This window comes from Camelus ferus, chromosome 32 (genome assembly GCF_009834535.1).
Source record: "Camelus ferus isolate YT-003-E chromosome 32, BCGSAC_Cfer_1.0, whole genome shotgun sequence".
NCBI lineage: Eukaryota > Metazoa > Chordata > Mammalia > Artiodactyla > Camelidae > Camelus > Camelus ferus.
Genome location: NC_045727.1, coordinates 17,286,113 through 17,313,557, shown reverse-complemented (window position 1 = coordinate 17,313,557; position 27,445 = coordinate 17,286,113). Strand labels below are relative to the sequence as shown.

At 37.6% G+C, this 27,445-nt stretch overlaps 1 long non-coding RNA gene across 1 annotated transcript in view; it reads left to right on the top strand.

Annotated features, from left to right (window-relative positions):
• Positions 1-1,124: 1,124 nt before the first annotated feature.
• LOC116660912 overlaps positions 1,125-27,445 on the top strand; it is a 39,080-nt gene continuing 12,759 nt past the window's right edge. Inside the window, exon 1 of the long non-coding RNA XR_004316557.1 lies at positions 1,125-1,240. This is a non-coding gene — a long non-coding RNA (uncharacterized LOC116660912). The remainder of the gene's footprint in view (positions 1,241-27,445) is intronic.

Genomic DNA, 27,445 nt, shown 5'->3' with positions numbered 1-27,445 from the left:
CTACAGCTATCATACGATCCAGCAATTTGATTCCTGTGTTTATATCTGAAAAATCAAAAACTCTTAATTTGAAAAGACACCTGCACCCCAATGTTTATAGCAACACTATTTACAATAGCCAAGACATGGAAGCAACACAAGTCCGTATCAACACCTGAATTGATAGAGAAGACGTGGTGTATGTACATGTAAATATATACATAAAGTAATATTACTTAGTCCTATAAAAGAATGAAACTCTGCCATTTGCAGCAATGTGGGCGGGCTTAGAGAATAATAGTATGCTTAGTGAAATAAGTCAGACCGAGAAAGAAAGTACTGTGTGAGATCATTTATCTGCGGGATGTGAAAAATAATATAAATGAGTGTATATGCAAAACAGAAACAGACTCACAGATGTAGAAAACAAACTAATGGTTACCAGTGGGGAGAGGGATGGGTGGGAGGCAAATTAGGGGTACACCATTAAAAGACACGCACTACAATGTATAAAACAGACATCTAACAAGAAGGACATTGCACAGCACAGAGAAGTATAGCCATTTATTTATAATAGCTTTGAATAGAGTACAGTCTGTAAAAATGATTAATTACTATGCTGTACTATGCTGTACAGCATAGTAATTTTTTTTAAAAAAAGGAAAAACATAGAGGCAGGGGCTGGAGGGGGTCAGGTATTGCCAAAACTTTAAGGACTAACCACCTACAAGAATATTAAATGCGTTTTAAAAAGTCAAAAAAAGAAAAGAAAAAGCTGACATAATTTATTGCCATCAGGCTTTCACTTTAAGAACTGCTGAAGGCGGGCGGGGCGTCGGGATGCGGGAGAGCAGGTGGCCAGTCTCCACAGCCGGTCCCCAGCCCGGCCGCCTGCTCTCCCGCCCCGACCCGCGCTGCGCCTCCGCCTGCGGCCGGCGGCCGGGCGGCCGTGTGGGAAGCGCCGCAGCGCCGCCTGTCGGCCGCCGGGCTCCCCCGCGGAGCGCAGCGGGCAGCGGGGAGCAGGGAGGGTCCCGGCGGCCGTCCGGGCGGCGGCCGTGCCCGCTCGTCGGCCGCGCGCGCTCGGGGGCCGGGCTGGGCGGGGGCAGAGGGCCGGTGCGGGGCCCCGCGGGCGCGAGGAGGAGCCAGGAGGGCCGCGTCCCCCTGGGTGCCCGAGGGCTCGCGTGGGGTCGTGGGTGGAGCAGATCCCATCCCTCGACTCGCCTTGACGCGGGCGGAGGAGGACCGGACCCCTCTTACCTGAGTGAGTCTTGTCTTTCTCTATTTGAGTGAAAAACTGCGGTGCAAAATAAAAGCGCAGAGCAAGGTGGAAGCTAATTGAAGAAAAAGTCACATCTTAGATTAGCTGTTCAACTGCTGCCTCATACTGGATACAATTTTGGTTTCCTATGAGTAGACTTTAACACTAAGGTTTTAGGAATTTGACCGTTAAAAGGTTGTGAAGTTTAAAAGGCTAAGTTTTGTTACTTAAAAGTCTGAGTACCTGTGATCTTTCATTTTCCTAATCATTGTTGAAACGAGATTGTAGAATAGTGTCTTATATTTCATGCCATCCTCGCATAATAAAACGAAGTTTCAATTCTGTAGGCGCTAAAATGGAAGGCTTCAGGGTATATTGTGTTTGATACTTTCAAGGTAATACCATTTCATATTCATTTTAATGAAAAATTGTGTTTTTTAAATTCCTTTTTTATTATGTACAGATGTCAGGGTAAGATCTTTAATGCTTTTAGTGTTGGGGAAGTATTTCGGTATACTTGAGGTCAGAACTATCTAGTAAAGCATGGATGATTTAAAGAGTGACATTTTAGTATTAAAATTTTAATTACTGTCCTTGCTATTTGAAATCGAATGTGCTTGTGAAGGGGGCCGTATCTTTTAGAGTTGTGCTTAGTACCTACCTATAGGCTCTTGAAAATGTAGTAATGAAGTGGTGTATTTTAATTTGATAGTTTTCATTTTGTGGATTTCATTTTTTATTTAAACATGATTTTTTCTCCCTAATATGGTACATAAGAGAGAGTGTGGACATATTTTGAGATTAGATTATGTTAATGGCAGATACTTTAACCACATTTAGTCAGTTTTGGAAGCTGAATATAAACTCTAAAAAGTTACTGATTATTAGTATATTTATTGTACATTGGAAGCCTGCATTTTCTAGTTTATAGTTAAGCTATCTAATTGTTACATTTACAGTGATTTTAGATTTATGAAATTTTATACCTTAGCACAGTTAAAAATAATATATTTTAGGCAGTTACTGATGTTTTCTTAAACCACTGAAATTTACTTTGAAACTGTTGCTAAAAATTGCGCTGGTCAACTTCATATCCCATTTGTTCCTTTTCTGTACTTTACATCGTTGACAGTATTCTCCAACTGGGGAAGGGAGGAGTGCAGAAGCAGTTTTGGACTATGTTTTAGAACTATTTTAAAATTATACTTTCTATTAGCTATACTTTTGTATTGTTTGCTTCTTGGTGGCATGGGAGGCGAAAGAGTAGTTGTGTGTAGTTGTGAAATTTAAAATTAGGTGAACTAGATAGACGTACTGTACATGTTTTGTTTTTTACTCGAAAGTAAACATCTATCTTACTGTCAACAATGAACTAATTAACTGGTGTATGTTAGAAATAAAATTTTGAACTCCCAGTCTGTCCCTTCCCACCCCCGTCCCCCTTGGCAACCACAAGTTTGTATTCTATGTCTATGAGTCTGTTTTTGTTCTGTATGTATGTTCATTTTTTTTTTTTTAGAACTGACTTTGAACCTCAATAAGCTTGTGAGAGCATCATTTTGGTGAGCAAACAGTGAAATTCAGACAATGATAAAGTAGTTTCATACTGACAGTAAAAAGAAACAAGAGAATCAAGAAAGTTGTCCATAAAAAGAAAATCAATCTATTTCCTGTCTAGGTTACAGCAGTAAAGGCACGTTTTGCAATACCGAAGCCTTGTGAATTTTATTTGATTGACACAAAATACGTATTCATAGCAATCTTACAGCCCTAACCAGCTGATTTAACACATCATGTGCCAGAAGTGTTTGATGATGCTTTCTTAAGGCTTTTCATTTTTATAAAGTGAAGCAAACTTGATTGATAGTATGAAGAGGATATGAAAGCTCTAGATGTTGATTTATTTCAACAGCTATACTTAGGCAAGATAATGATTTCTTTTAGATATTCTGCTTTCTGTGCTGTATTAGGTGTCAAACTTAGTTCTTTCAAAGAAATTGTATCCCCAAATCAGGGCTTATATCTCTCATTTCTACATCTGTACTCCCTGAAGATTCTATTTACGTTCATTTTAAATATTTATAATAGGGTTTAGAAACGGTGTTAAATATATAGAAATGTTTTTTCCTTTACATAATGAAGATGCTAAGAACAAGGATACCACATCTCTCTCTCTCTCTAAACTTGTGTGTGTATGTGAGAGAGAGAGAGAAAGTTAGAGACAATTTTGCCATATAAATAAAACTTACCAATGTTCAAATGAGTTGAAAAGCATTATCTCATTTATTTCTTGTGAATTTTCAACAGCCTTGATAGCGTAAGCCCATTCAGATAAGAAAACAACAATTAAGACATTTTTTAAAAAGTGCATACACCTCAGTTCTCACAAGGCCAAGATATAAACCTATATACTCAGGTAACAAATTGTTTTATTTACTTTTTGTTGCTTATTTATTCTGCAATTGAAGCATTATTGGCTCAAGTGTTAATTAACTGACACAAAAGATATATTATCACTAAAAATTTAAAGCATAACATTTTACAAATCTGAAATTTGACTGTTTTTGTCATACTCCCTCTTGCATTACCATTTCATTTTCATTCATTCTTGAGTTACTACAAAAGAATCATGGGCATTTTATTTATTTGTAAGATATCTTATCCTACTTAGCTTAAAGAAATTTAGCAATTTTTTTAAAAAGCACTGATGAATTCACACAGAAAAATATTAGAAAACATCCAATGATAGGCTGCCTACGAGTGACTCCGCTTAGATTTAGGACGCACACAGACTGAGTGCAGGAATGGAAATAAATGTTTCAAGCAAATGTTAATGTAAAGAAAGCAAGGGTAGCTACACTTATATCAAACAAAACAGACTTTAAGCAAAAGATAGTTAAGAGACAAAGAAGCATTATATGATAATGAAGGAATCAGTCCATCAAGAAGATATTTTTAAAATTGGGTATAGAAAAAAATGTATCTCAGCATAATAAGGGCCGTATATGATGACTATACAGTGGTGGAAGGTTGAAAGCTTTTCTCTAAGATCAGAAGCAAGACAAGAGTGCCCACTCTCAGAACCCTTATTCAGTGTACTACTGGAAGTTCTAGCCAGAGCAATTAGGCACACACACAAAATTAGAGCCACCCAAATTGGAAAAGAGGTAAAACTGTTTGTAGATGTTTCTGTTTTCAGTCAATCAATTTCAAACAGTCTCAAAAAACTGTGAAATAAGTTTGACTGTTTTCCCTTCTAAATCAGCTTTCAGCTGGCAGCTTAAATGTGCCTTTGCCATGATACTAAAGCCCAGTGATTGTCTCATATATTTTAGGTCCCTGAATGCCAAATATCATTCAATTTCAGAAATGTATTTGACAGTCTTAAAAGAGGAGAAATGATGACTTTAACCATTTATAGTAACCTTGAAACTCTTTCCTTTTTTTCCTTATTTTAAGTTCCAGTGTAAACTTCTTACAATAGTGGTATAACATTAAATAAAACAATTAATTAATTGACTGATTAAACAACTTCAGTTTTATTTTTCTAGATAACATATTTACTCTACACTTTTTTTTAGCATTTTGTTATATTATTTAAAGTCATCTGTGGTTGCATTTTGCTATTATCTAAATATTTAAATATAGTATTTGTTAAATATATTTTCTATCTGTAAAGTGTATATCCAACTGAATATTTTCCCTAAAAAAACAGTAATATTTTTGTATAATCAATCTTTACCACACTGATTCAGTCTTTACATCCAGAAACTTAAATGTTCCACCTGCTTCCCCAAATTAACTATTGAATATTTTTTCTTAAACATACTTCATAAGTCTAGTTTTAAAATAATTTTTTATAATATCCTATGAACACTGGTTTTCCCTATATAAACTTCTGGAACTGTTGAGTATTCCTTCTAATAAATAACCATTGGAGTAGAATATGATTTACCTCAGACGTTGGCTCAAAATATAATAATCAACTCAATGTTTTTACTTATTTTATTTCAAGTCAAGTTAGACATATTGAAGCAGTCTTTCCAAAGCAAATTTTCTAGCCTTAGAAATTTGGTTAAATGATACTATTTACAAATCATTTTTAAAAAAGTTTAGAACATTGATCAGAATATTTTATTACATGAGAAATATTTAAAGAAATCAATCTATGCATTTGATTAGTCATTAAGTAGAAAACAAGTGTAGCTATGCTAGATTAATAGCACTGAACTGTAAAATAAATAAAGCTCTAAAAATAAGCTAATTTGGCATGAGTTGATAATAACCCACTTCATTGATGAACATGAGTTTAAGACATATTTTAACTCTTCGCCCTCATAAAAAAGACCAAATTGAACCAAATTAAAAATAATAAAATTCACCAAGGCATCCTTCCCTTTGGGAGTGATTTTAGGTAACTTTATTTTTCACTCAGATTTTTCTTATATCTACCTTTTACGTCAGTAGTCTTAATGAGGAAATTCAGGGACAATGAGTTGTTCTGGGTCAGTTGCGGTCATTTAAAGTTTAGCTCATTCACCCAGAATGACACCACTGAGTTCCTGTCGTCATTACTGAAGTTACAGAAAATGTGTATTAAAAGTACGTGATTGACTTATTAGAATGTTGTGACATAAGACAAGCACATAATTTTTTAAACTGAAATTTACTTTATCTTTCCTGATTTCTATATTCACTGATCAAATGGAAGGAGTAATTTTACGTTTCTTTGCATGAAAATTTAATGAGATGATATCACACCATTTGGGTAAAATTATGTCATTTAACTTTGCACCTCATTTTAAGAGTTCCAGTCATCAACATATTGTCAGAAGGAAATTTTGTGAGTTGAGACAAATTGCTTGCAAAAAGACATCCTAACTTTGTGAAGGACAGCTAGAAAGATTAAACAGAGTTAGCTCTCAGGTGACAACCAGGCTGAGGAAGTTTGGTTATTGACAAAGAATTAGTGAAGAAAATTCCTTTCTCTCTTTTCGTAACAGATGCAAGAATAATTAGAAACTGACCCAGACGTGTTCACAGTAAACCTATTAAAAATATAATGGCAGCAGCCAGCAAAAAACTGTCACATTTATTCTTTCAATACATACAACATTCTTATAGCGGCCACGCATTTGCCAGCAATTTTTATTCCCTTTTCTCCTCAACCCCTGATTTAGGCCAGAAGAAATTATGAAGAGCTGGGGGCAGGAGGTGGGAAATACACTCAATATATTTGAAACATATACAAATATGCTCAGATAGCTACAGCTCTCTCTTCTATCTCCCTCTCACCCTCAGTCTAAGGGAAACAGTCCCTCCTGGTGACAGGGAGACAGTATCAGCGAATCTAAACTTTGAGTGACCGTTGTTCATTAGAGCTTCTCTAATCATTTTTGGCTAGTAAATTAATTTTTGTGCTAAAAATAAATCTTGAAATTTCTGTGTACTTATTTCCTGTTGCTGCTGTAATAAATTATTATAACCTCAGTAGTTTGAAATATTTATTATTTTATATTTCTGGAGATGAGACATCTGAAGTCAATCCTGCTGGGATCAAGTCAAGGTTTTAGGAGGGCTCTGAGGGGAGACTTGTTTTAGTGTCTTTCTGGCATCTTGTGGATACCCACATCCCTTGGCCAGTGGACTCTCCCTGCATCTTCAGAGAACATCACTCCAATCTCCGCCTGCCATCACATCACTTTCTGTGTCCCTGTCTCCTTCTGGGGTCCCCCATATAAGGATTCATGTGATTAAATCAAGCCCATCTGGATAATCTAGGATACTCCCCTCCTATCAAGAACCTTGTCTTAACTATCTACAAAGTTTCTTTTTCATAAAAGATAACATTCATAGGTTCTTGGGATTAGGACATGCACATATTTCGGGGTGCCATTATTCAACCAACCATACTCTGGATTCCCAGAAACTTCTCAGGAAAGTGATGCCTTCAGTTTATGTGGTATCTACTTCTGATGCTCCTGATCACAGATATTATGGCCTTAACTCCTGTTCATGAGCATCTGGAGAGAAAGCCACTGTCTTGATCTAAAATACAACACAAATGAGATTCATGTCAATCACCACACTTTTAAAAATAGTTTCGCCAGTGATTCCTTTTAAATTTTTAAGAGGCAATTTGTAAATTGTAAAAATTTCTCCAAGGGTGATTTTTTTCCTATTCATTTTTCTGTTTCATTATTAATGAAGACATATTGGCACTTTTACTTTCTCTGAGGCATTTCAAGTGTTTATATTTGTTTCTTACAACTATAAGCATTTCAACCATTCACAGAAATCACACTAATTTAGAGAAATTAAGCTGTCACTTCTTATAGAGCTGTTTTAATTCACTTTATCACTTGATATAAAAATTCTACTGAAAAAAAATCAAGAGAAATAATAAAATATATGCTTATAGCTTCTTCCATTCTTGCTCTTATAATGGTATGATATAGAATCAAGTCAAATTTTAAGTGTGAGAGAAGTTTTTGAATATATTCATGACTTACATCCCTCTTAAATTTCTCCCTATGACAAGACTAGAACTAACTGATTAATGATTAATCAGTAGGAAAAGTGTGGAATCACAAAGTACTACTCATCACAGACCAGTTTACACCTGCATGGACAAGTGACAGTGACATAAGCACCACTTCCTGAGTTTTTTTATTTTTGTCTTGGAACAACTATTAAGACACCTGTACATTTCCTGTACAAAAGCTATTGAGAGGCAATAGAAGCTGTGCGGTAACTTCAATTTCCCTTCATCTTTCTAAGCTGGGACTCTGTGTTGCTTTATTACTGCCTGCTGCCTAGCTACAAATTATACTTTTCTCCAGCTCCGAGAAATAGTCTATAATTTAATTAATTATTGCTTCTCCTTCATGTGTTCTTTTTACTCTTTCTAGAGCTGCTATCATTCACGTGTTAGACCAGCTCGATCTGTTCTTCCAGATATTCAGCTTTCTTCATCATGTCATTGCCTAATTTATCCACTAAATTCTTCAACAAATAACTCTTGAGCTCCTACTGTGGGTAGTTATTCTTCCAGGTAGGTGCATATTTTGATGAACAAATTCCTCTCCCTCATGTGGTTTATCTTTTAGTGGGAGATGACAGAAAATAAAAATCAGGTGTATTTCAAGAGAAACATAAAGCAAATGAAAGTGGACAGGAAGCTCTGGTAGTTGCTTTTCCCCCAAAGTTTGCCAAGGACAACTTCATGGGCAAATTATCATCAGTCCAGCAGAAATTTAGAGTAAGAGTCATGTATACAGCATAAAGGTCAAAGCAGATCCCCGTCTCTTTATTTTTAACTCTACTTTAAAATAGTTCTTCCATTGAAACATTTTAGATTGCTGTAACTTGAGTCACTATTTCCCTTTGAATTTTTAAAATTAGCTGTTTAATTGAAAAGTATAGTTTGTAGCTGCAGTCTGGCTGTGTACACAAAATGTCTTTGTTCTCCTTTTGAACCTCTTTCCATATTTTAACTATAGTTATCTAAGTTGTCCTCTCTTTTCTCCAGAGACTCTAATCCCTTCAAATTGTATCCATTTTATTCTAACCCATTTTTATCCCTTCCATCCTTAAATTCAAAACTGAGTTGATTCGTTGTGGTAAAGGAGATGGAGAATACCTAAGTAGACTGATTCTGACCCACCTTCACTAGTCAAAGTGTGCTGATAAAGTAGCCACTCTCTTCTATTGTCCCAGTGTTCCTTATACTAACTTACAAATGCTTACCTAGCTGACAAAGTCAGAAAAGTCTGCAGAATTGCTTTGTTGAGAGAGGCTAAGACCTAACTCATTGTAGTCATACAAGGTTTCCACCGACCATTTTGGTCAAAGAAGGCAGTTGCTTTAAAAATGAGGAGAGAAGTGAGAAACCCATTTCAGATCATTATTTTCCTAGAATATCCAATGGATAGTTATATTTTATACAAACTATTATTTTATACTCAACATGAAAATGTTGCAGAAACTTGAATCCTGTTGAGAGACCAAGTGACACTTGGAGTGTTGGAGTACTCGGGTTTATTTCACCTGCGGGCCCAGAGGAGTTAACACTCCAAGCTCTGGACCCCGTTTGTAGGTTTACACAGGCTTTTATAGGGTTTTAGGTTTTGATTAAGTTTGCACCATATGCAAATTAGGTATTAGAAATGGACCAATCAGGAGCGAACTTTTGAGAACCAATGGAATTTAAGGGGTAAGTTTCATTTTCCTAGAAGCAAGCAGATTTACAGAAGCACAAAAGCAGGAAGGCAATGGCCCTGCCTTGGAGGTCTTGCTGGTCCCTTTTTACCCTTCCAAAGTATTAGGAAACAGAAAATATATTCAGGAGACTGGAGGGTAAGTGGGATATAAATGATTATGATGAATAGGTTAAAGATATCATTTTCAGTGGTAAAAAAGGGAGATAATATATGGAAAAGCAGAGAGGAATTGCAAAGATACACATAAAGAAAGAAAAGAAAGATAATGGAAATAAAATATCTGAGTGGAAAAGCTAGGAGAAAAGAAAGAAAACAACTTTATCCTCTCCCCCTGTGTTTGTTTCTCAAGATGATTTCCTATAACTTCCTTAAAAGCATCTCCATTATTGGGCTGCATTTTGTCGTTTAGGCCAATACTTATTGGACAATTGGCTTTACTCTCTTTCTTGGACAGAGTTCCCCAAACTTTGTTCAATTACCAATGGAATACCTGCTACTCATTTTAAAGAGAAGTGTCAGGCTATGAGGGGGCACAGCATCCAGCAGAGCAGAACAATGTCAGCAATCCTAGAGCAAAACGTCTTCACTGGCATTGTGGTAAATACTTCAGTAATACAGAGATGCTGGCATTAATTACAGCTGTTTATTTTTTAAGTGTAGAGAACTCATAAAATAAAATAAAAAATCAGTGAATGTAAATATTTAATATATTTCAAATACAAGTTGTTAGAATAGACATTTTTTCAATATATCTAGAAAATCATAAATTTTATAAAATAAAACAATGTATAATGCCATTGTAAGTGAATGGTAGAAAATTATTGAAGCAATGCATTAAATAATGAAGTAACCATAAACGATAGAACAAAACAAAGAAACTTGAAAATTAAATATTATTTGATTTTTTTTTAACAAGCTAGCTTCAAAGACAGTATGCATCAAAGACAGTGTCCCTTTTGGATACTTAGTATATTCTTGCTTAAAAATTTCCAGCTGCTGAAATAGCTCTTTGAAACTCAATACTATTCCTGGAAATTGAAAGGAGATAGTTGTAAATTAACTCAAAATTGTTTTCTCTGATTCTGTAATCTTGAAATACTCTTATCACTTGTTTGAGGTCTTGGAGGAGGTTCTTGGTACATTTTGGGGGGGGCTGAACCATTCTATTATAAGTAAGTTGTAATTTTTGTCTCAAATAGAGCATTGTGTTTACTTTTGTCATCTTTGGATTCATCATGTATAAATGAAGATTCTGATGCAGAGTTACTTGTACCAGTTTCACCACTGTCATGTTCCATTTCTTAGAAAAAGACTTTGAAGTAAGGAAAACCATTCTTAAAATAGAAGCTTTGCAATATTGCTGGATGCTCAGTCTGAGACTCTTATGGGCACAGACAAGTGTATAACAATAGATCACTCATTTCATCAGTTTATCTTTTTGGCTTAAACTGGACAACCGAGTCACTATCCAGATCTCAAGACACGATGCATTATATTTCATAGGTTCTTCAAACCTTAAAATTAAGTTATCAGAACAAGTCTCTGTATTTTGGCCATTCAAATGAGCATGATATACTTCAATCCCAGGAGACAGAAAGTCAGTATTAAAAATAATAAAACAGCCATTTCTCTGGCTTACTGTGTGCTTAGACTGTGGCACAGAAAATCATAAATGCATAAAATATAATGATAGACTGTGATAAGGGCTATAAAATTTAAAAAATAAGGACAGGTTAAAGCAGAGAGAGTAGTGGAAGAAGAGCTGTTTTAGGAATGTTTATTAAACTCAACAAGAAAGACATCTTTGAGGAGATGGTATTTGAGTAAAATCCTAAACGAAATGAACATTGAGCACCGTAATTTCTGGTTAAAATGTGTCATAGATAGAAAACCAACAAACACAGGGATTTGAAGCAGATGCTTAAGGTATTCAAGAAACTTCTTGTGGATCAAAGCGGCAGAAACTGAGTACTCAGAGGCACTGCAGTAGAAGGTAATAGTGGAGGGAAAGGCAGAGACAAAATACAGCCAGCATGATACGCATTTAAAGTACTTTAGATTTTATTTAAATGTTACAGGAACCCACTGAGGGAGAGTGGCAGGGGAGTAACATGATTTTAAAACAAATACGTTCTCTTGTGTACAAAAGAGATGATAAGGAAGAAAAAACTTTTCAATTCTGCTTTAGCTGTAGCTCTCACCATTCAAATGATGGCAATTTTGCCTTTTAATTGCTCAGCTAAAAACTATAGAATCATTAATTATACTCTTTTAAACTCAAACCAGTATAAGGGAATATCCTATCAAGTCCATCTTAAAAGTCTATCCAGAATCTAGCCACTTCTTACATGTCCCCTCTCCCATCCTGCTTCGAATCGCTATCCTCTCCTGCCCAGATCACTGCATTAGCTCTTAACTGAGCTCTTCGCATCTATCTGTCCTTCTCTACAGTTGTTCTCCAACACGGCAGCCAAAGCATCACTTTAAAGTATACGCAAAATAAGTCACCCGTTCGCCAGCAGCCCTGCTGTGCTTCCTATTCACCGTAGGGTAAAAGTCAACGGCCTTAAAATGGCATTCGCGGTCAGCACCCGCCCGCCGCTCCAGTTTCCTGCCCATCCTGCACTGCTTCCCCTTGTCTTCCCCTGACCTGCCACACCAGCCTCAGGAGTAGGATCTGAATAGACAGGGACTTGGCATTGGGTGCTCCCTCTGCTGTGAACGCTCGAGATAGCGGCGTGTCCCTTCGCCTCACTCAAACCACCGCCCAGACACTCGCTTTCTCAATGAGACATTCACTCACCATCCTACATACACTTGAATGGGGAGTCAAAGCAGGGAGGGAACGTGGGAGGCTAACGAGATTCCCAGATGAGAAATTTTGGTAGTTTTAACAAGAGAGTCACTTTTGTATAAATAAGTGAATAAATGTAAATAGTAAATAGAAAAAGTAAATAAATGAATAAAAGTGTTCATACACATGATATATATTTATGGGGGACTTAAAAGATTTACTGATATACCAGAAGCAGGCTGAAAGACAAATGAAAGAAATGATGGATCAAATAAAGAACACTGGCAGAAAAGCAAGTTTAATCCTGGGATTAAACGTCAACCACAGGGGAGGGTATAGTTCAAGTGGTAAAGTGAATGCTTAACATGCACAAGGTCCTGGGTTCAATCCTGAGTACCTCCTCTAAAAATAAATAAATAAACCTAATTACCTCCCCTACGAAAAAAAAAAAAAAAAGCAAAAAGCAACCATTTCTTCATAATATATGAAGTTTGAGATGCCACATCAGGTTTGTATGGAAATGGACACCAGTTTACCTGGCTGGATGCAGAATTAAACTGGTTTGGTGTTTTCAGGTCAACAGAACATGAAACAAGGGAGATACAGAATTTGAAACTGAATATACAGGTATGCTGAGGGTGATGAGCAGAGAAGAGGAATTTCAACCAGGTAACTAGAGATACCTGTTGGTGGTAGGAAAACATGACGTAATTTCAATATTAGGGTACGTGATTGAGTGAGCTTGAAGTACTTGGAGGATGATCAGAGAGTGGAAACATTTAAATCAAGGTGTTACAGGGCATGTATTTAAAGGTCATGATGAATTAAAAGGCATGGGAAATGGACCAAGACCAGGAGAAGGAGGGAAAAAAATCATAAAATAATTGTTAAAGGATTTAAGCGACCAAGATAGGTGGATTTGCAAGATAGGTACTGATATCATGAAGAATGCTGACAACAGTGTTAGAGAAAGGGACACAAGCCTAGGGATGCACAGGAACTAAGAGGAGAGGAGATGCTTGAAAGGAGCCTTGGGAGAAAGAAACAGAGTTCGAGGGAGAATGGTCCACGGTATAGCCATCGATGAACATGGACAGGCTTTTGAGGGGGAAGAGGAGAAATGGTGTAGATACGGCAACAAATGAATAGAGCCACCCAAGAGGACTACAGGTCCTCAGGTTTCAGTCAGAAGAAGAAAGGAAAAAATGCAAAAAGAATGTGGCATTGGAAAATTTGCTGCTGACAAAATGAGGTCCTGAGGGAACAGTGGAAAGGGTATTGGATATTGGAGTGTTGGAGGCTGTGCAGAGCAGACTGGGACTAAGATTCATTTGATCAGGTGTCCCCTGGAAGATGTAGAGGTTACACGGTGCTAATTCAAAATGTACGTACATAGCTCTGTACTAACTTCTGTCGTGGTGTTTTATTATTTATTATTTGCAGAGAAATGAGTAGGTCCAGGACTAATGAAGAAAGGATTATACATGTATTTTCAAAATGAACCACTAGGGGGCCAGGTGGCAGGGTGACCTCTATACCAGTCCCCGGGGAATACAAAATTATATTCATGGTGACAGAAGCTACTCGTGATGGTAAAATGTCAATGGTGTCCCAGATACTTTCAGTTGTAACAGAGTTTCAAACCCTAATCTGAAATATTAATATTGTGCTTAAACTTTAACAAACTTTTTTTCTCAGTTAAATTGCAGAATGATTTATTTGAAAGGGAAAGTTGGACTTACACATACGGCTACTGATTTCAAGGAAAGAAAAATGTAGCCACTAAGCTTTTGAGATAATTAACCCCAAGAGATTGAGGTTTCCTGTTAGTTAAGAACTAGAGAGCCACCAAGGGGAAACATTCCATTATTAGCGAACTCCTCATCCAAAAGTGTGATTGTTTTTTTTCCCCAAAATTAATGTAAAAATGTAACTTTATTATATGTTGAAAGGAAAGCTGTCTACCTATACATTTCTGTGGTCCAACACTCTATTTCAAAGTCACGATGCATGCTCAATTAGGTTGATTTGTGACAGAAACTGAAAATGCTAACTCTCCAGGGCTAACATGGTGAGACATCACACAGACTAATGAAATGATGAAACTGACTTGAGGTAAAAACATATGTTAATACATTGAATGACACAAAAATTGGGCAAGCCATAATTGGGACTTCGTGAGTAGGAAACAGGAAAAAAAAAACAACAAAACAATAAACTAAGAGAATAAAATAGAACATCATTATTCCAGGAAATATCTTTGAATTTGAGGGGAGAAAATAAAAGGTTCAGAAAGCAAAAATCTGTATATAGAACAAAAATTCTGCTTTTTTTTTTTTTTAAAGCATAGTGCTTATTTTTCCAATATCGAGTTTCTGGCATATTTTACAAAGGTAACTCTCAGTAAATATTTGTTTAAATGATTGAGTTTCAGGCTGGAAGGAAAAAACAAACTGATGTAAGAGAAAGACACTGAGTAGTTCCATTAACATCGATTTCCTGATTTATGTTTCCTCATTTCATTCTAAATATTCAGAATGTGATCATCTTTACATATAGAAAATATTAGAGGCATTACATTCAGTAAATATTAAAATAGGCAGGTGTGTGTCTCTGTGCTCTGTGTGTGTGTGTGTGTGTGTGTGATGGCAGTACCAGCAGTGCCTCCAAGCCCTCATGTGGTCTAGTGGTCCAGGCCCTTCCCGCTCTGGTGCGCAGCCGAGAGCTCAGAATCTGCCTGCCAGGTCATGATGCCCCTCTGGCCACTGCCCAGCGCTCCTCAGAGGGCTGACCCGGAACCTCAGCACTGCCTCTGGAGGAACTTCTGGGCTGTCTGTTGAGCTCCCTGAGCACCTGACCAGCCCTCACACCCCTGACTTAATGCCGATTCTCGCAACTGCCCCACTCTGATCTATCTTCGAGGCCACCCGCCTGAACCCCTGATTACCATTCACCACAGAAACCTCCTGATCATGTTCCATCCTCCTCCTTAAACATTGCAGTTATTTGAAGACGGTACCTTCCGTCTCCTCCTGTGCTGTCCTTAACAGCTAACCCCCCTGGGTGTTCTTCTCATTCTAATTCTTCAGTATTTGACTACTGGCCCATCACACCTTCCTCTGATACAATCCCAGTCTCACTTATTTCAATATCTGCAGAGTTGACCCAGTTAGAACCCTAGCTTCTCAGACGAGGAGACCGTCTCAGCTCAAAGATCTCAGTCTTCATCCTGCCTCCAACCTACTCCCACTGCAGGGTTCTCCATGCTCCCAAACCATCGCACGTGATGTTCCTGCCATCATCTTAATGTCAAGGATCTCATGCTCCATCAACGGCCTCATTCTCCTTATTAGCTCACTCCTTGTGCTCTGAAGACAGCTCTTCAACTCCATAATCCATTGCCCCTACCAACTCTCAAATGTCTTTCAGCCTCTCCCTGTACCCTTACTTATTGAATTAGATCATGTGGCCCATTTCTATACTCACTGCTTGCATATGCCTGCAAATCCCCTGCGCCTTTCTCTCCATTACTGTAGCCTGATCAAGACCCAATTTTAGTTGAATTGAACACCCAAGCTGTTTCATGTGAACACGTGAATAACTACCCATATCTGAGGATGCTGCACTGTACTGTAGACTGAACTCACTCTTAATCCATGATCACTAACTTCAAGGAGTCCATTATTGCTGCGTTATCAGTAATGCTCCGTTTTCCTCCTCCTCATGTGGATAACGATTTCACGCCTTTTCATTTCACATGACTTCTTATTTTGCTTGAGAAATAGAACAATCAGAAGACACTTTCCAAATGATTCAACCCCACATATTCAAAACACCTAAATCAGTACAAATATCCTGCTTTGTCTCCATTGTAATTGATGTAGTGTCCGCCGTCCTGCCTAAGCCTGCTCCTCTGTTTGTGTGCCGCACCCCAGCCCATCTCTCCTACTGTTTAAAGATGACCAGTTTTGAATGTCCTTCAGCTGCCACTCCATTGCTCTATATTTCTACTACCCTTTATAGGAAAAGTCCATTTCTTTCCCTCCATTCACCTGTGAAATGGGTCTACCCAATATTTTCCCCCACCATTCTGTCCGATCGCTCTTTTCAAGGGAATCCTTATTTCCAATTGCAAAGATCAGTTCTCATTTCTGATCAGTTCTCAGTTCTCTAACTCTAGCCACATTGTTTGAGATAATATAGCACTGTCTTAATATTCTTAAAATATTTCCTGTTTCCTGTGATGATTTTTATAGCCCTGACTCACTGACCGCCACTTCTTAGTTTTATTTTCCTGTCCTTTAATTTCCTCAAATAGAAGAGTGCCCAGGGTCTCATCTGCAGACCTCCCACTTCCCTGTCCAAGCTCCCTTCAAGGTAACTCATCCAGTTTCCTGCTTTAAATGCCATGTCCTTGTTACTGTAATTCAAACACATATGAAGCTGAGACCTTTCCTCTAGAATGGAAACTTATCTGAACATATCTGAACGCCTCTCTCAGGGCTCCCACTTAGCTCTATTAGCTATTGCAGCCAACATGCCCAAACTGATTTCTTGATTTCCACCCTTCCCAACCATGCTTCTTTCTACACACATTTTCTCATTTTAGAGAAATATATTTCAACATTTCAGTGGAGCAAAAAAGCAAGCTTAGCATTATCCTCGACTTCTTTTTATCTCTTGATTCACATCCAGTCCTTCAGCAAAATATTGAATCTTCCCTTTAGAAATATATCCCAAATCTGGCCCTTAATTATCACCATCATGTGACTTCCTGGGGGCAGTGTCAGTCACCACCACCTCTAGGATGTATGTCATAGCACCTTCCTCACTGGTGTCCTTGTGTCTTCCCTTGGGGTCATACAACAATATACAGTCTAGGGAAAGGACGGAATGGTTCCTCAAAGCAGCACCTGCCTACTAGAATGGTCATGCTGACAGCTTTTCTCTACTGCTGTAGAAGAGGGTTTCACTGTTATGAGAGACTCTTCAAGTATTCTTATGTTATTTCTTTCATTTTCTGCAATTACTGTAGCTCATAAACTCCATTTTATTTTCAAATTATTAGCACTCCCAACTAACACATCCTTCAGTAGTTTCAGAGAATCATTGACTTTCTATTCCACCTGCCTGGTGACTCCAAGACATCAATTATCCCTTTTCCTTTCCCACCAGGTTGCACGTGTGCCCTCCCTGCTCTCAGTTTGTAGGCACAGATGAAAATGAGCTCCTGTCTAACACTGTGTTGCCTGTGGTCAGGAGATGCCAGTTGAATTCTTACGTCTGATGTCTTAGTGTCTTTCTCAAGGAAGCACTTTTATTTCCTCTCTCATCTAATCATAGGAATGCAGATCCAGTCCATCTGTGCAAGTAGAGAAACTGATGCCATCATCACCTTTCTATTCTCCTCTCTTCATCTTTACTTCTTCCCCAACTCCACACTCCCCCGCCACCCCAGATTCAGAATAGAAGAGTAGACGCTTGGGTTGAGGTGTGTGGATATAGCAGGGGAGAAGATAAAGAAGGATCTTCCTCATTGGTGCTGTTTGAGTTCAGTGCAGCATCTCAAGAATTTGGTAGAAATACACATTTGCAGCCCTCACTGGGACATATTGAATTAGAAACTCTAGGGGCAAGGGACAACTATTTTTGTTTTAAACAGCTCTTCGGGAGAGTCTAACATGGCTAAAGTCTGGTGCAGCTAGTGTGAGAATCACTTTTAGAAAAATACGCATTTTAAGATAACAATGCACAGATAATTTTTTTGCTAAACGCATTTAAATCAAAGGGCTTTTATTTTTCTTATTTTCAGTGATTCTCTTAATTTCCTTTGAGAAAAGAAAAATGGTCTTTCAGACTACTTTCTGTCACTGTTCATGCTTTATTAGTTTATATTGATGACATCGCCATCACTTCATCTGAGTCAAAGTTGGGGAATTTTTTAACTATCCGTGGTGAGTCGTGGGAGGGATGAGGATCTGGGTGCTGGAAATCCTGTTTTTGTGTTTCAAATTTCGTTACATTCTTACTGATTTCTGAGCTTGGATTTTCACTCTTCATTTGAATTGGACTGTGTTATTCCTGACTCATTAAAGCAGTTTAGTTTTTACTCTCCTGTCACTTCCCTAATATTTCCCAATATCTCCTGTCAAGCTCTAGTAACCAATAGTCTAATTTAGCCAAAGGATGAGACAATATTTTTAATTATGTAGATTCAAGTTAGCACAATGTATGTTGTGCTCAATGTAAATTCTTAAAGAACATGGATGTTACTGGAGAATGTTATCCTAAGTGATGTAAGCCAGAAAGAGAAAGAAACATACCGTATGAGATCGCTTATATGCAGAATCTAAAAAAAAAAAAAAAAAAAAAAAAAATACAAAACAGAAACAGACTCATAGACATAGAATACAAACTTGTGATTGCCAGGGGAACAGAGGGTAGGAAGGGACTGTGATTTCAAAATGTAGAATAGATAAACAAGTTTGTACTGTGCAGCATGGGGAAATGCATACAGGATCTTGTGGTGGCTCGCGGCGAAAGAAAATGTGACAATGAATGTATGTATGTTCATGTTTAACTGAAAAATTGTGCTCTACACTGGAATTTGACACAACATTGTAAAATGACTATAACTCAATTTTTAAAAGTTAAAAAAAAAAGAACATGGACAATCTAAACAATTAGAACACATATACTGGCTCATATTAATTTCATGAGTTGTTCATTAATTTCAAAGTTGTTACAACTTGTTACCTACTTTGATGTATCCATCCTTGAGAAACCTAACTTGTATCCTTATAGCATTCATCCTATCAAAAACATGCTTTATAAAGCATTCAAGATCAAATTCCATAATTTTAAGTTTATTAATTATAGAAAAATAAACTGAGGGATGATAGTAATACCTCTAGCTATCTCATTGTATCTTTGATGATAAAATTTAAAACAAAGCCTTCTAGACAACCAGAATAATGCTAGTAAGGGCCAATAAAAGTATCATACTTGATAAAGAATAAATTTTATATATAAAGGTACATTTACCCCATTTATATAATGCTATCCGTATTTTTAAAAGTACATTACTTTTCTAAGTAGATTCACAAATATACTAGCACTATAAGGCTTAGAACCAGAAATTATAATTAAAAAGTCAGTATCTTTAAAAGGATGGATTTATTGGTAAGTGAATATAAGATTGCATGCACTCACTAATTTCACTGGATGGGTAAGATCTAAGGTATCGAAATGATGAGGCTTCTCTTCATTCTCTTTTGAAAATGTCAAATTTTAAAAACTGAATATGTTTCTTTTGTAAACGTGTGTTTAGATTCCTTTGAAATTGCTGAAGGTACTGTCCAGTGTACTTCCGGGATGTACGTGAAAGCTTCTTTTCAGTGTGTTTTAAGGCTTTTCCTGTACCAGAGCTTTTAATTTTCCTTTTTTATGAATATTCTAAAATTTTGAGGTTGTTTACTGCCCCTCATTAATGCCCGACAGAACTTACTTTAAGCAGCTGGATAAGTCAAGCAAGAGTGAAGAGCACAAATTGTGCTTCTTAACAGCGTGAGGAAGTATCTACAAAGCTATTTAAAATGGTCTAAAATTATAGGCCCAGATAACTAGGTCACTTCTGTCATTTACAAGTGGGTAATTTTTAGCAAGTTTTTATTTAGATAAGGCACTGCTTCCTAAAACTTTGCCTAAAGATCCTAAATGAAAACTACCAGCTGAGATCTGTGAATTGCAGAAAGAGATAATTACTCTACGCTTTCAAAATATAATATTAATGTTGTATGTGTGCAGTAGAAATAATACAGTGGATACTTACATCACCTCTTCTTTCTAAACCTTCAAATATTACTCAGTTATCCTACAAAAATCCATTATAAAGCAAAATATATGTTTTATAACTGTATGTTCAAATTCTGTCTGAGAATTTCTCAAGCATTTATTTAAAACCAATACCACAATGTTTAAATATCCCATAAAAACACATTCACATTTTTCTACTTTAACTGGAAATAAAATATTGTAAGCCATTAAATAAAATTTAAGCTTGAAACAAAACATTGTTTTATTTCTGCCCACATGGCTTTAAAATTCATATATTTTTGTTTAAAAATAGGAAATTAAGTAATCCTACCTGCAATGATCATCTTTGTCATATTTTATACTTGTGGCATCAGTCTTGCAAAGAAATGACTCATGTGGTGTTTGAAGTTGCTTACAAAGCTTGTCTGTCAATATTGGTGAACACATGCATATGATATCCTAGAAAAGATTAAAAGGTAATTTTTTACAAAAATGTTCAGGTATTTCGAATATAATGAATGGATTCTTACATGGGGAGGGGAGAAAACCATTTACATGAGCAGGTAGTAGAATTTCTCAGTTTAACAATGTGGAAGGTTCTATTTTCCAAAAAATCCCGACATCATTTCCCATGTCACAACCTATTTCTACTACAGTATTTCAACACTCCCCTAAGTGAGAGTTGAGGACCAGCACTTCCCTCCTTGAGTGGAAGCAAGCTGTGACTCTGGGGAAAAAGATGTTCTGTGACTTTCAAGGCTAAGTTTAAAAGACCTCTGTCTTGGGAGGTTCGCTATTGGAACCAGCCACCATACTGTGAGGAAGATCAAGCCACATGGATAAGTTATACTTAGGTTTCCAGCCAATATTGGACCTGGTTGACTGCCAGCATCAACCACCAGACATGTAAGGAAGTCATTAATATATGAATATGAATTCTTATTATAAATTCAAGTATCAATCTTATTAAAAGGAAAGATATTCATTTGTAGGAATTATTAAATGATTTCCTAGTCTTACTTCTTTGACTATTAAATTTAAAAGTTAAAATGTAACAGTAAATATAATGAACTGATAAAGAAAAATTGTTTTAAATAACTAAAAATGAAAATTTAGACAATTACATTGTTCACATGGGAGAATTCTGGCAGAAGAACAAAAAAAGGAAATTGAGTGTTTTTGAATTTATGGTTTCTATTTAAAATACGAAAAAATGAAAATAAACAAGTTAAGTAGCTTTTTTGATTTTTCTGAATTTAAAAATTATATGTTAATTAGAATTTTAATTACTTGTACTTTTCAGACAGGTTGGTAATGGTAAAATATATTTTCAAATAGCTTCCTTGTATGATAGATTCACACTTACCTTTGGAATAGGAGTGCAGTCAGTATCATTCTGACACGGTATTGGTGAACATTCATTGACATCAGTTTCACAATTTTGATTGAGAAATCCTTCTGGGCATTCCCCAGTGTAAGCTGTCATTTTGACTAATTCCCCCTTCCCGACAAGACTGAGAAACACAGTGTTCCATTGACTCCTCACAGAATGGGCCTTAAAAGATGACACACACAGAGAAAATAAATATAATCATAGGCGTGTAGCCAACTTAGTACAGAAAAAGGCTCTAGAGTTCATGAAATCTTTTCTAACACATTTATCCTGGTGTAATTTACATACCATAGAACTCACCCATTGCAAATCTAGAATCCAATAATTTTTGCAAATGGAGCTATTGGACCCTCAACACCAGTGTTAGCACATCTCCATTACCAAAGAAGAGCTCTTATATGGTCCCTTCTTGTCCCCAGCTCCACCCCCACACGACCATTCATCTTTCTGTCTCTAGAGATTACTGTTTCTGGGCATTTCATACAAATAGAATGATAACAACATACTATCTTTTGTGATTGGCTTCTTTTCCTTAGAATAAAGTTTTTGAGGATTTTTCATATTGTATCACTATCTTGTTACTCTTTACTGCCAAAGAATCAATTCAAAACTATACAATATTTTATTTATTCATTCACAAGTTGGTAAACATTTGGGTTGATTTCACTTTTCAACTTTTTTACTTAGATTATAATTGACGTATAACATTATGTTAGTTTCAGGCTCATAACATAATGATTCAGTATATGTATATATTGTGAGATCATCATCACCATAAATCTAGTTAACATTCATCATAACACATGGTTACAATTTTTTCAAATTCTTCTTTTGTCAATTTATGTCTTCCTTTGTTTACTTCTTGGTCAGTCCAACTAAAACTATGTCAGTTTTGTTTTTATCAAAAGCCAGTGTTTGTTTTTTATCAATTTCTCTTGTCAGTTTCAATGATTTTGCCATTAATCCTTTCTTTTGTGTCTTTTGGGTTCAGTTTGCTCTTCTTTTTCTAGCCATTCAAGGTAGAAGCTTAGACTATTGCTTTAAGACATTTTTCTTTCTTAATCTGGAAATTTAAAACCATAAACTTCCCTGGGGGCATTGTTTTAGCTAAATTTCATAAATTTTGATATGATGTGAATATGTGTATTCCACTGTGATTCTTCTTTGACTCAGGTTGTCTTAGAAATTTGTTTAATCTCCAAATATTTGGAGATTTCTTAAAATTTTTCTGTCATGAATTTCCAATTTAATTCTATTAGGGTTGGAGAGAATGTGTCATATGACTCTAATTCTTTCAGACTTGTTGAGACTAGCTTTGTGGCCAAGTTCACTTGTTGACAACATTGTCTACCAACAGCAGAGTTGAACGTATGCGCTCTTGGTGCTGATTGCAATGTGAGAGTGGATACCTTCTTAAATTTGTACCCCAGGAAAGTCACCTGCCTTCCACTAATCCCCACACTAAGGTTGTGTGAATAGAACAAATAAAGTAGTGACCTTAAGGCCTAAGACTGGTAGCCCCACTGCAGCTTTCCTAAGAGCAGGATCAATACGTGTTTCATTGCAAAGTTGAGAGGCGTTTGTCAGCTATGGGTCAGCATGTTGCTATGGGCACCCCCTAGTGGCAATTGAAGGTACCTGCAGGACTGGCCTGACAAGCCTCGCCTTACCTGTTAAGTCCTGGGCTTCGAAATGGAACATACTCCTTTACTCCTTGTTGGCCTGATTAGACAATTCATACACGCTGGGGAGAGCTGAATAGAGACATGTTTGACTTCCTGCTAAAAATGGCATACCTGGCCTCCAGAAATTATCTACAGAAAGTAAAAACATATATATATGTGTGTTTCAAGTTTGTAACCCTTGTCAACCAATCACTCTATAACCTAAGGCCAACATGTATACAACATGTTCATTGGAAAAAAAGCTTTATACAAAACTCCAACTATTGTTACTTAGCAAGAATATATAAGCCAAAGAAAAGAAAAAAGAAAAACTTAGAATATATGCTATTAATGGATTTGAAGCTTGAATTGTGCGCCGGATTCTAAAATATAAAGGCAATATAAAATGTTGAATGGTCACAGTATTGACACTGTTATATTAAAATAACTCAGCGTCTAACTTCAGGGTATAAGTACCTGGGTAATTATTCTGATCACACAAAGAAAAAACAAATATGTATTTCTCAATGTTGTGATATACTAACATTATCATATTAAATAATTATAGGAAGTAAAATTTAATTACATTTAAGACATAAAGGTTATTTAGCATCATGGGAAGAATTATTTGAATGACATGACTTCATATGTATGTAATGCTTGCAGTTTCCATGGCGCTTGCATTCATTATATCTGATAAAATCCTTAAGATAAACCTGAGATGTTTAAAACATCATTATTATCTAGTTTTATGTTTGAATTCTTTTTTAAATGAAAAACTCATTTTGCTAGTGGTTAAGCAACTTGCAACATGCCAGACAGTTGGTTGATTAATGGCAGGTTAATAATAAAAAAGTGTGCATTCCGCTTAATCCTATTATAATTCACCACAACATATGCCCACTAGATTTGTTCTTTAAAAAAGAGATTAAGACTCAAAATCACTTGATTGCTAACATTAGTCTTTTAGACAGTTAGATAAGGAGGGGCACCAGGTAGAAGAGGTGGAGGAGAGAGAGGATGGTCTCTCCTCTCTAGATATTTTAGATAATATATCAGTAGCAACCCTAAACAATGAGCCACACTCCTCCCAACCCATGGATTTTTGTCCTTGTTGTTTATTTATTTGCTTGCTTATTTAGTGACTTGGATGTGTTAGGTGATTAGATAAGCGGGTGCACCAGGCAGATAAGGTGGAGGAGAGGGAGGAGGGTCCGGAAAATGGTGATGTGCCTGCCTTCAGCATAAAGGGGATTTGCTTCCTCTAAATGAGTGTTGGCAGGAAACCGCTTAGAACCTGACAGCCACAACTGCATGGTAGTGACAAGGACATAACCTGATGTGACCCAATGCCGACCGTAATATAATTAGCATTGTGGTTTAGGCACCACCCGCACCCCAGGCCTTTCTGTGTGCATCATGGGTAGGGACATGTGCAAAAGGGGGTGAACAGGGGGAGGAGCCAAGACGGCAGAGTAGAGAGACCCCCCCAGCTTGCCATCTCCCACAAATACACCAAGAATGACATCTACAAGCTCACTGAATCACACGGAACAGCTAATGAACTCTGGCAGAGTGTCTCTCATTTCAAAATACAAGAGGATTCTCAGAAAATCTGGTAAGAAATAAAAGAAAAAACTCAGTGCAGGACCAGTCTTGCAGGCACTGACTGGCACAGGAAGAAAGGTGCCCTCACCCTGGGATGCCCTCTCTATAGCCAGGTGGTCAGTGGGGACAGAAGCGGGGCTTCCGAGGTTCAGAGGAGAAAGTGGCAACTGTGTGGCAGACAGAACTATGGGGAACTGATGCAGAGGGTCCCTGTGACTCCCAGCCCTAGATGCAAGCCAGCAGGGACAAGCCAGGGCTGGCATCAGGAGATCGGTGAGCAGCCCAGGCAGAGGGCTGGGCCCCAGGGCACAGAGGCAGCCTCGGGGGACTGGAGGGTGGTGTGACTTCTGGCTGGGGGTGTGTGTGGAACAGAACAACCTGGGACCCTCGTGAAAAAGCACCACCTCTGGTGTGAGTGAGGGGAGGGGCACGATGCAGCCATGCCATGGCCGCTTTCTCTGCTTCGCTCCATTGTTACTGCGTCCACATGAGAAGAGAGTTGGTGCTTGGTCATAGCCATCACTTCTGTGGGGAGGCAGGGCTGAAGCTGAATCCATACCCAGCGGTCCTGCAACCAGTGGCACAGGCAGGACGGAGGTTTGCTTACAGTCCCAGGCAGAGAGGGCAGGTTTGCTCTCTCTGGACCTTTTGTGGACCCACGCCGCTGGGAAGAGCATGCAGTGAGCAGAGCCCTGACCTATGGCGTTCACCCCAGGCATTCACAACAGGCTGGCGGGCCCTACTGTGTGGGGGGCTGGGGCTGGAGTCCACACTGAAACCCTGGCATGCCACAGGCCCAGGCATGCGACTGCATTCTTGCTACTAACCCCTCACATTGGCAGATCTGGACTCGTGGTTACTGGGGCTCCGAACCTGGGGGACAGCAGAGCTGGTGGTTGACATTCCTGCAGCTAAGGTGGAGACAAAGTAAGTATCAATAAAGAACACTTTGTCAGCCCTCATAACAAGTGACAGATAACTGCCAAGTGGGCATCTCCTGCCTACTCCTCTTCCCAGCTGCAGTGCTCCCACCCTGCCCACCACACAGCCCAGCTCACAAATGGGTATAGAAGCCGATATTCTAGGGAGCAGATTTGGGCCTGACAAGGCTGTGACAACTACAGAACAAAAAAGGAGGTCCAGCGCAACAACAACAACCAAGGCAGGCTCTGAACACCACACCCCTACCCACAGCTCCAACCAAAAGGAGAACAGCCAACACTCATGGAAGAAAGACATGGCAACCATCCACACTAAGCACAGCCATGGCAAACAAACTGTTAGATGCACACAGTTTACACAAGAGCACTCCCACTTTAAATAAAAACAAACAAACAAAAATCAAATAGCCCTTCAAGACCACAGTAGATAATGGGTGTTCCTAAATCCATAGAGCCAGGAAACTATAAGTAAAATGAAGAAGCAGAGGAACCACTCCCAATTAAAAGAATAAGAGAAATCCCATGAAAAAACAATTAATGAAATAGACCTCAATAGTCTACTAGATCATGACCTCAAAAGGGGAATGATCAATGCACTGAAGGAACTAAGAGACTATCAACAGAGACAGAGAATACTTTAAAAAGGAAATTGAAACTATAAAAGAAGAGCCAATTAAAAACAGAAGACTCAATGTCTGAGATAAGAGCAAGATAAAAGCTGTCAAAAGCTGACTAGACAAGGCAGAGGAATGAATTAGTGACTTAGAAGACAGGACAACAGAAGTCAATCAATCAGAACAGCAGACAGAAAAGCAAGTAAGAACCAGTGAAAGCAACATAAGGACCTATGGGATAATATAAAGCATGCCGACCTATGCATAACAGGGGTCCCAGAAGGAGAAGAAAGAGAAATAAAATAACCTTTTCAAAGGTATTTTAAGAAATCATGACTGAAAACTTTCCAAACGTATAGAAGGAAACAGATATCCAAGTACAGGAGGCACAGAGATTCCCAAAAAGGAACCCAAACAGACATACACCAAGACATATTATAATTAAGTAGAAAGAAAGGATTCTAAAGGCAGTAAGAGAAAAACAAAGAGTGAGTTACAAGGCAACCTCCATAAGGCTTTTAGCTGATTTCTCTACACAAACACTGCTGGCTAGAAGGGAGTGGCAAGATATATTCAAAGTCCTGAATGAGAAAAAGCTGCAACTTAGGATATTCTATCTGGCAAGACTATCCTTGAGAGTAGAAGAGAGAGAAAGAATTTCACAGAGAAGCAAAAACGAAAATAATTCAGCACTACTAAACCCATATATTAAAAGAAATATTGAAAGATCTGCTTTAAATGGAAAAGAAACAGGAAGCTACAGAAATGAGAAAACCATAACTGGAGATGTGATAACTACAATGAGTTGCAAGAGAATAAACATGAAGATGAAAAAATAAAGAATATAAAAAATCATAGAAAGGTGGGAGAGGAGGGCAAGAAAATATAGATTTCTCTCTCTCTTTTTCTTCTTTATTTTTCTTCTTTCTTTCTTATTTTTTTTAGGATGTGCTTGAGCCTGCATGACTATCAGTCTAAAGCAAACAGATATAGTAAGGGTAACCACAAATCAAAAGCATACAACAGAGTCACAAATGCCAAAAAGAAACCAGGCTAATACAAAAGAAAGTTATCAAAACACAAAAAGGAAAATAAAAAGGAAAAGAAAGAAATAAAGAAGAAATACCAAGTAACTGGAAAACAAAATTCAAAATGGC